The following is an 11,612-nucleotide window of genomic DNA, read 5'->3' as shown; positions in this document are numbered from 1 at the left end:
ATAAGCACTTAAAAATTCTTAGAAGTCTTACAGAAACATGTTACGAGCCTTACGATTCTGTTTAGAATTTAGGCATAAACTTAATCTATATTTGTATAACATTTGTAGAAATTACATTTGTAGAAATGGACATAAAAATTAGAAGAAAATGAAGCGTAAGTTGAACCGAGACTGAAGCTAATCTACTTTGGTGGAAACGGACATAAAGCCGGTATTCATAGTCAGTTTTTATATTTAAAACTTTCTTAAGTACAATATTAAGATGTCATAAACAGTCACAGATCGTTTTATAGTTCATTCTTATTTTAAGACCGTTCTAAAGACTTTCTAAATTCTTTGGAGTGGAATCAATTTTAAAGAGTGAAATCTCACTCTTAAAAATTGACAATAAAGTCACTCTTTTTCAATACTAGCTCAATTGTCACTTTTTGTCCCTCTTTAGAATTAGATTTCTCTTAAGATCTTTAATATCTTAAAATATTAATACAGCTCTGTGATTGGCTTATGACATTTTAAGACTGTACTTAAAATAGTCATAAATATAAGAATTAACTATGAATATGACCATAGTGTTGTACTAGCACCTTAAAATATTACTTAAATAAGATGGTCTTAAAATAAAAACGGACTATAAATACCGGCCTAAGAGATGTTCTAAGAAAATGTTTAAAAGATATCCTATATCCTATAAAGACGTCCATCGAATAAAGTGTGCTATGTGGGAAGAAACAACGGCCACTCAATTTCTTTTCTTATTCACTTCAGGAAGATCTCTCTGAACAACCCCGAATGTAGAACGTGAAAAGAATCGGTGCGATTTTTTATTGGTGAACGCTTTATGTTTGTGAAACGTTGAAGAGATCTTACAGTTTGAAATAACTTTGAGAAAGTCACAATCGCGAGTTCATTCTGTCATTCCTCTGCGAGATGCACTCAGGACTGTTGCATTAGATCTGGAGAACGACCTTTCCTTGATCGATCACTCGTGACTTCCAATATGATGGAGAAACGACTTTTCTCTTGCGTTTCGAGATCTTTAACCATCGGAGATTCGTACGCGTGTTCTCTAAATGAGTACGGAACAAATTGCGAATCGGATCGAAGTCGAAAGAGTACGTGCGATTCGTCCGAGTGATTTATGTCGGTTAATGGTGGTGTATGCTAATTAATGGCGATAGCAAGACACGGAAACGTTCGCGTGCAAACGGATGAAAAAACGGCGAGAGAATCTATTTCCCTTTTTAATTACACTGTCACAGAACGCGAAACTTGATGAAATTTTACTTCTGTAATAACGTAATTTTTGTAATAACGTGGCCTTCATACTCATATGTATGTAATTTCATTTCCTTCCCCTTTTAACGATTCGTATCTGAATTACCAAAAGATTGCTATAATCTCACAGAAGGAAGAACAATTAAAGAAATTTGCAAAAATAATCTGTGCATAGTATTTCAGTTCAACAACAAAATAGAAATTTTCTTTGGCGATAATTATGAAATAATAATAGTCTATTATAAAAAACGTAATTCGCGAGTGACGTTCACGGAATATGTACATTTAACTCTTGGAAACTTATTCTACAACGTTTCGTTTTATACGATGCAAATATCGTATAATAGACTGATCGATCGCTCTGATTTTTATCGGCTTGAGTATTTAATCACAGGATTGCTGAACGCGGTAAATTAATGGGATTAATCGCAGAATAAAGACTTGGAGCGTCTATTAAACTCCAAGTATTCGAGTGCAGTTTTAAACGACCTGTTTGTGACTTCTTAATTTAACTGCCTTTGCTTCGCTCGCCTTTTTACAGACCGCTCGAGCAACGTGCTGCCCTAATTCCGAACATATTTTCAGTGTAAAGTAATGTGATTATTGGTGTTCGGTACAGCCTAATCATCGGTGAGTTAATTGGCCTTGAACGATTGAGATCGACACAATTTCTCCCCGCGGAAGTCATAATCGAGGAAAAGAATTCGCTGAATCAGATTAAAAAAATCGCGTGAATCGCTCCGTTCATTCAGCTGAGGAATGTTTTACACGCCTGTATGGTCTCACTCGCGGTCTATGTACTTGAATTTGAATCAAATCGATGTAGGAGGCGGCGCCTCGTATGAACGAAAAATCTTCTTACGAAAGTATCGATCCTTATGATACCGAACTGTTTTGACCTTAAAGAGGTAACTAACTCTTCTTCTTCACGTTATCACTCGAATCTTCAAGATACATTTGCTTATTATCATGTAATCTGAAGTCTAATTCATTCTAACAATAAATGTAAATGCCTAATAAATAAATATAAACAGAAGATACACGGAAAGAACAGTTTTGCTGAAGTACTTAAATTTAGCTAGATATACTCCAAATCTGTAACAATGAAAATTTTACTGTAATAAAAGTGAGTAGCAAAGTCATTATACAGATCTAAAAATTGTCTCGGACCATTAAAATAATTATGTAAAACGTTCAAATTAGTGGCGAGACTGTTAAAATTTTTTGCAATATTGGTCATCATGTTTGTGCGTCCTATATAATTATTTTGACAGTCCAACAAAATTATTTTCAGATCTGTATCTAAACTTCTGTATCTACAAATCTGTAGCTAAACTTTTAGCTACAGATTTATACTCTTGAAAAACCGTTGTTTCCGTGTATATTTTTAACATGTATATTTTAAGAAGCTTGCGCAATATTTTTGCTTACAATATTTGAAAGATTAATTTTAAGTATGAAAATACTATTGTTTAGTTTAATAGGTACTTAAAATAAGTAATTTTTAGTAAATTAGACATCATTAAATCTGATTTCTGTAATTTTGAGCAGTAATTAATGATAAATATAATCAAGTATTATGAAGAAAAGGATAAGACGTGACAGAGATGGTTTTTGTTCTTTGAGACTAAAGTTTACGATTCATAAAATCGATTGAAGTAAATGACGTCGAGGTTACGAGACACATTTTAAGATTGCACTGCAAGGTTGCGTTTATCGATGACCACGTGACCTTGAATATTCTCTTCAATAATCATCTTCGAGGTGTAATCGTGATAGTGACTTGCACGCGAGAAGTTCGACGCATCTGTCCATGCGGGCAAATATTTATATTTCACAATACTTCTATATTAACATAGTAATAATGCTTTATTTAGACAAAGCGAATATAAAATTGCATTTGGCCTCGCGACTTGTTATACTTCGCACCGATTTCCTCGAGCAAAAACATGACTCCCTTTATCATGGTAAGACCGAGACGAGTAAGAAAGGAGTAGAATTTCACGAGCCACTTCTCCATTGTGTTCTCTAAAGAGAAAATGTTTTTTGGACCGATGTCAACTTCTACAAGATAGCACTTTAGAAGGTGAAAGAAGACTCTCTGGCTTTTCTAAGAACATGAGATAATAACCGTTTTTCAATGTGTGAATTGTAGATTGATGATTTAAAATAGAGCCGAAACATTTGTTTTTATTACATTATCATAAATATATTATGAAATTTAATTAAAGACAATTTTATATTGAAGATTTTGCACACTAATTGCGTTAGAATCATATAGCTCTTTTTTAATGTTTTGAAAAACATGTTTTTATTCATCCAAAAGACTATTGTATGTGTATTTTCTTTTGGCATGAGCTTACTCGTTTTTATTCCTATCACTTGTCACGCTCGCTGAATCATAACCCCCGAGATCGGCCGAGGGTGGGAACTGGGAGCGGCGCTTTCGAAAATCGCACGAGCGATGGGTTTGCGAAACTCCGTGAGGCTTCAGTTATCTAACATGCGCATGCATACGTGTTTATCGCCGAGGGTTTCACGCGAGAAATCGCTCTCGTACAAGGCGCGGTCGAAAAACCGGTACGTCTGAATATATAGAGCGAGGAAGTTCCGGACGCGGTGTAACGTTCGCGTAATACCCGATTATTTCAAGTAAATGGTCATTACGGTCTTATATTAATTGTTGCCTGGCAGACGTATCGTTTTCTAGTGCGGACGGTGCGCGTTAAAACGAGACTTTCAGATCGTCGGGAGCTCCTTTATTTCGAAACGAGGTTTATGTTGCATAGTCGTTACGACATTGCGACAATGGAGCTCATTAGAGCTAAGAGCGTATAGGATTAGTATCTATTTTGCGAGAAAAAATACTTTAACGTTTAATATGGAAGTAAAGTATGGTGTCAAAATAATGTTACAGAATGGAAGGAAGGAGATTGTCACAGTATAATTTAAATTTGTGAAAAGGCAAAATATAGAGAAAAGGATCAGAAATTATTCATATTTCGAAAATATTTTTAATATTTTTTATAAAATAAATAAATCTAATAAAATAATAAATCTAATAATAAATCTTAATAATTAATAATAAATCTAATAAACATGTATGAAATTTTTAAAAAGATAATTTGCTACCTTAAACATAAAAGAAGTAGGAATCATTTCTAACTATCTAAAAAGGAAAATAAATGTTTTCACACAAGTTCTTAAATATAATAAATAAAAGTATGTTTCTTTTAATCTATGAAGAATATTTAAGAATATTTAATAGTTGAAAGAATTCTTTCGGCTGTTTTTGCATCCAACGATCAAAGCGTTCCGCGGAAGAATTGATTGTTACGCAAATGTCCCGCTGTCCGGAACTTCCTGGTCGCTAAACGCAGGTGTAAACGAGGTCGTTGACTCCCTGGAGTACGCGATCTGTATTCTCCGTTCTCCTTCGAGGAACACTGGTCGATTTACCGATCAACTGTATGATACGATTGCAACAGCAGCAAATTTGTTGGCCGCTGCCTGTCTGGAAAGCGAGGCATCGGTGTGCAATTTAATTAAGTATTACGCGATGGATGCTAATTAAGGACTCGAGCTCGGCGCGCCTCTTCCTCAACTTTGTCGCAGCAAATTAGCGGTTGTCACACGCTGTTTCGTCATGACGAACTGTTTACGCTTTATACTGGTCACTAGAACGTGAGAAGAAAAGTTTTCCTACTGTATTACGGAAGCAAAGTTGTCAGGATAAGATTATAGTACCGGAACTCATACTTCTTCGTTGGAACGAGCAGAGTATGATTGATTGCTGCGGCATTATTTTGAATAAACTTCTAAATCCAAATGTTTTAACAATCTGTCCAAAATAGATCGCAAAATTTACAAGGGAAACTTTGAATAAATGGATGTTCTTATTTTCGGTCATCAGACGAATTTTAAAATGTTTCCTTTTTATTAGATTTTATTAGATTTATTTTATAAAAAATATTTAAAAATATTTCCGAGACATGAATTATAATTTCTGAAGTTGTTTTGATATATTTTGCTATTTGCAAACTTAAATTATCCTGTAAAAATTTCCTTCCTTCCATTCTATATTATTTTGAGACTTATGCAATATATATATTTCGCTTAATAATCATTCTTGTAAATTTTATAAAACATTCTGCTTTATAAAATATTTGAGATTATTAAATAATTATGATATGAATTTGGACGGATGAGAATAAATCAAATTAAATAAAAATAATTCTATATTCAGTCAAAGCGGATCTTAATGCTTAAATATTTCTGCGTGAATTTATATACATATCTGATTCTACAAACCGCGCGTCGAAATCTTCATCGGTCTTGAAACGCAATCATGAACACAACCAAAGTCGTAATATCACTTATTAAATTGACAAGCAATTTAATAATTTTTGATGCTAATAAGCATCATTATAACAACATTAATAATCTGATGTCGATGAGAATTTTAAGTCTGTTAATAATTTATTGTAAAAAATATTGCCTCAGTCAGGATTCAAACCCGGATTTCCCTTGAGATTTTTATTCAATCGTAACGGAGTCAAGTTCAGTTCGGCTCATAATTTTCGAATATATTTGTATAACATGGAAGTTTCACTGCGCTCGCAATCATTGATAGCACGATTGGATATAACTTGTTTTACATGCTTCGTAATTTATGTTCGAAATCGCAGCGGCGGTCACTTCTACACGCGCGATGTTCTTATTTAAATTTAAGCGTCGACCTCGTGATCGATTAGGGTATTCAAACAGTGACTAAAGGTCAAATTTGCGCGTTACGTAGAGAAGTACGGTATTCAAACAAACTTTATAGGTCGGCTTTACATTTTGCATATTGTAGGTATGTTATTCGGACAATGAGTGAAAGTAAATGTTGCATGATAAGCGATATCAGAAGAGCAAGTTTCGTAAATATACACAGTACATTACATGACAGTTGCAACTGCGTCGTGAAATTTTGCGGATCGAGAAGGTTCTTTTGAGAAGTGAAATTATACGCACGACAGTAGAAAATATTAATAATATTTTCTACGCACGACAGTAGAAAATATTATTAATATCATTAATATTTTCTCTCTCTCTACTGTCGTGCGTATAATTTCACTTCTCAAAAGAATCTTCTCGAAGAGAATAAAACGAACGCCTTTATGTTGGATATCTATATCGGAAGTACGAACCTGTCTATATCTATGAATGAGATAATCAGTGTGGATTAAATGATAATAGTGCGCACACATGCAATATGAATTTACAAATATGCAACCTGTCGCGCAGAATAAATTAAAGGCACGAAATAAGCTGCAGATGTTGACCTCTGATCTCTTCGTATATTTAACGCAGAGTGCAACCGTGCTTGATTTTTATTTCCCGCCGATGCAACGCCGTGAAGTCGTGTAAATTTTTACATTAGGTAATAAAAACTTAGAATTGCGGCCATGCTCGACTCTTAACGCGTTATTAAATTAAGAAACGAGGTTTAATTGAGTTAAATGAGCGAAAGTTTTTTATATCGCAACATGATAAAATCAATTTCCGTCTTTCAAAATCACACTCTCTAAAAGTGAATTAGTGACTTTAGTGTTACACTTACAACCAGTGATGGGTAAGATATTCTTAAAATTTATCTAGATACAGATACAGTTACATGTACAAAAATTTATCTAAATACAGATACACATATTAAAATGTATATAGGTACAGGTATCAGATACTTTAAAAGTATCTTCAGATACATTTCAGATACTCTTAAATTAATTTTATTGTAATAATAGTAATGTGTAAAAAATGTATTAGTTATTAAATGAATCATTTATTCATTCATTTTTGTTACATTTAGATAATTGAAAAAACTTATAGTCATCGTAAAACGATTTAGAATAAGAATTATGAGACGATATTATTCATCATAGTTTTACAAACTAAAAATTCTTTAAAAATTATGTTTTCAGCTTAACTATACATACGTTAGAAATTCCACAATCTAAAGTCACTGGCTGCGTTTAGCAGAAAAAGTAGTTGTGTAACTGTAAAATTCTTTAATATGACTGTTTTGCATTTAGATCCAGTGAAACTAAAGACCAATCATGTTATAGAATTTTGCAACAGCAAAGCTGCTTTTTTTCTGCGGAATGGAATCAATCGACAATCACACATAAAATGGAATTATGATTATGCTGAGGAAATGTATCTGAAAAATGCATCTGAAAATCAGTTGCTTGTTTTTTTATCTATTGATACAGATACAAATATTTGAATTTGAATGTATCTCAGATACAGGTTAGATACACAAAATGTATCTCTATACATACATCTAGATAGTAGATACATGTATAGAAATACTACCCAACACTGCTTACAACTGATGTAATCATCAATGAACATTTACTGTTTTTCAGTAATTTACTGTTTTTCAGTAATAATACACTAATTCGCTTTTAGAGAGCAAGCATTAAACACAAAGCATAAAAAATAACGGTAACAATTTCATGATTCCATGATTATTTGAATTATTTCTATAATAATTGCAGAAAAATGGGAACTGCAGCTAAACTGGCATCGTGTTCAATTGAAATAACAAGAAATATAATTACGACTTAAATTTCTATACTTCCTTCAGTTTTAAATTTCTATTCGTTAAATACAGCATGGCCGCGTAACGATGGAATCTTAAGTTTCAATCTTTGTAATGATAACGGCAGACAACTTGTTGTTTTTAATGAGATAATTAGGAGCTGTCATGATGGGCGAAAGTATGCGCCCAGATCCGTGTTACTTCTGGCTCCTATTCTACCGTCTTCTTCGGGTGCAGTTATTGACGTACGATGGTAATTACATAGAGTGCACGGTGCATCAGTGCATAAGCGGATGTGGAGAATTATGGAAATCGCGAACTTATTATCGAATCGCGAGATCCAGCTCAGGTTAACGGGTATTCCTGCAGGTGCCCTTCCTTCCTGATCGCGTAGAGTATATAAAATATTTTTAATATATTATATATTATATATAACATTTCTTACACTGCATAAAGAAAGAAAGCAAATCAAACGAAGTTTAGAGTTATATCCATTTTCATCAATGTAGATTAACTTTAATTTCGATTTAACTTACTTTTTATCTTTTTCTGATAATTAGGAAAAGATAAGAAGTAAGTTAAACCGAGATTAAAGTTAATCTACATCAAGAGAAACGAGCATTAGAAATAAGATTAATCCTTTGTCGGCAACATGAATTTTAACTCTTCCGTTAGCAACAGAGGTTTTTAAGAAACACATCAAATTTTTTTATTGTTTCAAATTATATAAAAATCTGAAAAAATTCTGGTACACTTTTCAAAGTTTTAATAATGAGTTTTCATTATAGAAATCGGATTATACTTTACTTATTTTTCACAGATTTAAATTTTTCTACCAAAATTCACAATCAAAATATTAATGGTGCTTTTAAAGACCTCAGTTTCCGGTAAAGAATTAAATTGCAAACAGAATCAAAAGTAAAGACCGAAACATAGCCGAATAAATATTCAATTTTGCGTACTTGCGTCTGCCTGCAGTTCTTTTGCATTTTACACCCGCTTTTTCGATCCAGATACAAAGGTCGATACGGTTTATATACGACTATGCATGTTTCTTATTTACGATTTAAAGGGTTAATCGCGCGCTGAAAACCCTCGGTGTACGTGTTCATTCCGAGCTCTTTTACTCTTCGCGGTTTTACGATTTACGGCGCATTCGTGCTCTTGTACTCGCTCGTCCATTGATTCGTGGGTGAATTTATAAATCACTCAGTCGCCGTTGTAACGGTGAATTACGCCTCGGACATTTTCCACTCGTCCAAATCTAGATCATAATCGCGAATAAAATACTTGTCGTGAATAAAATACTTGTCGCGGTTGACAAAATAAGATGCGTAAGTATTCGCTTGAGTAGAGAAGACGGCAATATACCTAGGGGCATGTTTTACCTTGGGACACATTTCTTGGATAGAATACGAAATCACACACACACACACATAACAAGATTAACATGACATCAAGTAAAAACTTTTAGTTAAAAAAGTCATTTTAAAATTATTATCATGTCAAGAATTTATCACAAAATTATTGTTAAAAATGTATCGAATGGCATCATTATTGCTGACATCTCACTTTTTGTTTGTACATCTTCGTTTATTATGTCCTTACTGTTTAGTTTTTTCTTTGTACTGCACACCAATAAAGTTATTATAATCATATACTTTTTTTTAAAATGATTTCTATTTGATGTTATCTTGATCTTATAATTCTGTGTTCTACTTAAGTAATTATTTTTTTAGCAGTAATTCAATGTTGGTTCTAGTTGAAAAATAACATAATTGAGCAGCCAATGTTAAAAATTTCATTATTTAAAAAAAATAATTAATGTGTTTTGAGGTCAACACATTCCTAGATACCACAGTCTTAGATTTCTTGTTTCTAAATACCCTACTTCTTCGAGTATTCTCATGGGTTGATTTACATTTTGACACACATGGCAGTTACAAATAATAACATGTTATTTAACTCAAGGGACTATGGGTTACCATTGCTCCTTTGATATATCTAATAATAGTGCATTTCTTTCAGACGAAAATCTTAATTTATCGGAGGGATTAATTTATCATAAACTATTATATGGGTTGTCTTGGTCGAAAGCATTTCGACGATCGTTGAATTAGGTACTCGGTGAGCTGTCAGATTTGGAAAGTATTATATATCGGAGCGCGGAACCTCTTTATGTTAATAAAGAGTAGGTATATATATACGGCGACGCAGCGTTGTGCGACGAGACGGGACGATGCGATGCACCAGCCACATCGAGAATGTAGCTCAGCAGTAAGCGTGATGAATTTGCTCAGGCGATCGTTTGCGAGAGCGTGAATAAAGCGTTGTTCCTTGTATCCGCCGACTAGATACTCTCGTTGCCCGGACACGTGCCAAGCCGCATAGAACAAATGATTATAAGTGCGCATTCGTTAATTGCTAACCGCGCCGAGCCGAATCCTTCCTTCCGAGTTCGCAAAGAAAGGAGAAGCGGCGTCTATTAACATTTCGGAGAAATATCGCCTATAATCGAGAACTCGACAAATTTTCCGCAAATAGTTAATCGCGAAGAATCAACGGAACGGTAATTATGTGGAAATTCAAGCGCCGTATTGATCCACATTCCTCGTATGTTATCAATATAATTTCCTGATGCATCAACTGGCAAGCAACTAAGAGCACTACGAACAATTGATAACGAAAATAACGAACGAAAAACAGTTCTCGTCTTCACTGCAGATAAAATAAAATAAATGTAGAAAAATAAAATAAATGTAGAAACGCGAAATTTGTTTAAACTTTTCGTATTACGCGCGAGCGTAATCGATCGATCAGGATGGTCGGGACGTTTTCATTTCTGCAATTGCGGTTTTCCATCTGCCGCAGCGGAACCGCAATTTTATGCTATCTCGACTTTTATCGAAATAAAAATTTCTCCTTATTTTTTAACGACCGTCACGCACTCTCTCTTTCTCAGTAGAGATTTCTATTTTTTGCAGGTGGGAGCAACGGTGGATCACGGCGTCCCTCTCACTTCGGCGATCTGCATGAAGGGCACCAGGTACGAACATTTGAGCTTAGATTATATAGAAATTATTTACTGAAGACGTATTGAGTACATAAATTGTTTAAAATTAATGGAATCACATAATATATTAATAGAATCAAATAAAATAAAAATAATTTTACCGCATGCTTTAATATATTCTCGTTTATACTAATATTATTAAAAAAATCTAGATACAAAAATGAATTCAGCATATTATTAAATAGGTAATTAATCCCCGAATTTGAATGTAACAGTCACACAATATTTATTGAATATTATTTAAATAATTTAAATAAATATATATTATATATAATAATTCTAACAATAAGTAGATTATCAATTTTACAATTGTGTTAATTCGTCATTAAAATGTTAAAACAATATGAAGTCATAGTTATTTCCGAATATTTTATATAATAAATTAAAAAAAAAAATTTTTTTATTTTTCTTCTTTTTTCTTCTATCTTGTTATTTTAATCTTAGATTGCGAGGACTGTGAACTGTGTTTGCATAAATGACACAAGTTCGGGGATTAATGCAAGCGCAGATTGATCGTACTAACGTTATGATTTCTCAACGAAAGATAGGGTCCGGTAAGAATGAGGCGGAGCGATCATGATGGCCACGTCGCGCGGCAGGGTCCACCGCCCTTCCGGGTGCTGGCCGTCCCCGACAACATGTACCTGTCACCGCCGCCCCCGCGTGCGCCCGAGCCCT

At 33.7% G+C, this 11,612-nt stretch overlaps 1 long non-coding RNA gene across 1 annotated transcript in view; it reads left to right on the top strand.

Moving 5' to 3' along the window:
• Nucleotides 1-11,584, top strand: part of LOC108728679 (uncharacterized) — a 12,797-nt gene extending 1,213 nt beyond the window's left edge. The window contains exons 2-3 of the long non-coding RNA XR_001936900.1: nt 10,846-10,907; nt 11,479-11,584. This is a non-coding gene — a long non-coding RNA (uncharacterized lncRNA). The remainder of the gene's footprint in view (nt 1-10,845; nt 10,908-11,478) is intronic.
• Nucleotides 11,585-11,612: the final 28 nt, after the last annotated feature.

The sequence above is a fragment of the Mycetomoellerius zeteki genome, unplaced genomic scaffold (genome assembly GCF_001594055.1).
Source record: "Mycetomoellerius zeteki isolate Tzet28-1 unplaced genomic scaffold, Tzet1.0 scaffold62, whole genome shotgun sequence".
NCBI classification, from domain to species: Eukaryota; Metazoa; Arthropoda; class Insecta; order Hymenoptera; family Formicidae; genus Mycetomoellerius; species Mycetomoellerius zeteki.
Note: the sequence above shows the minus strand (reverse complement) of the source record. Positions and strands in the feature narration are given on the sequence as shown.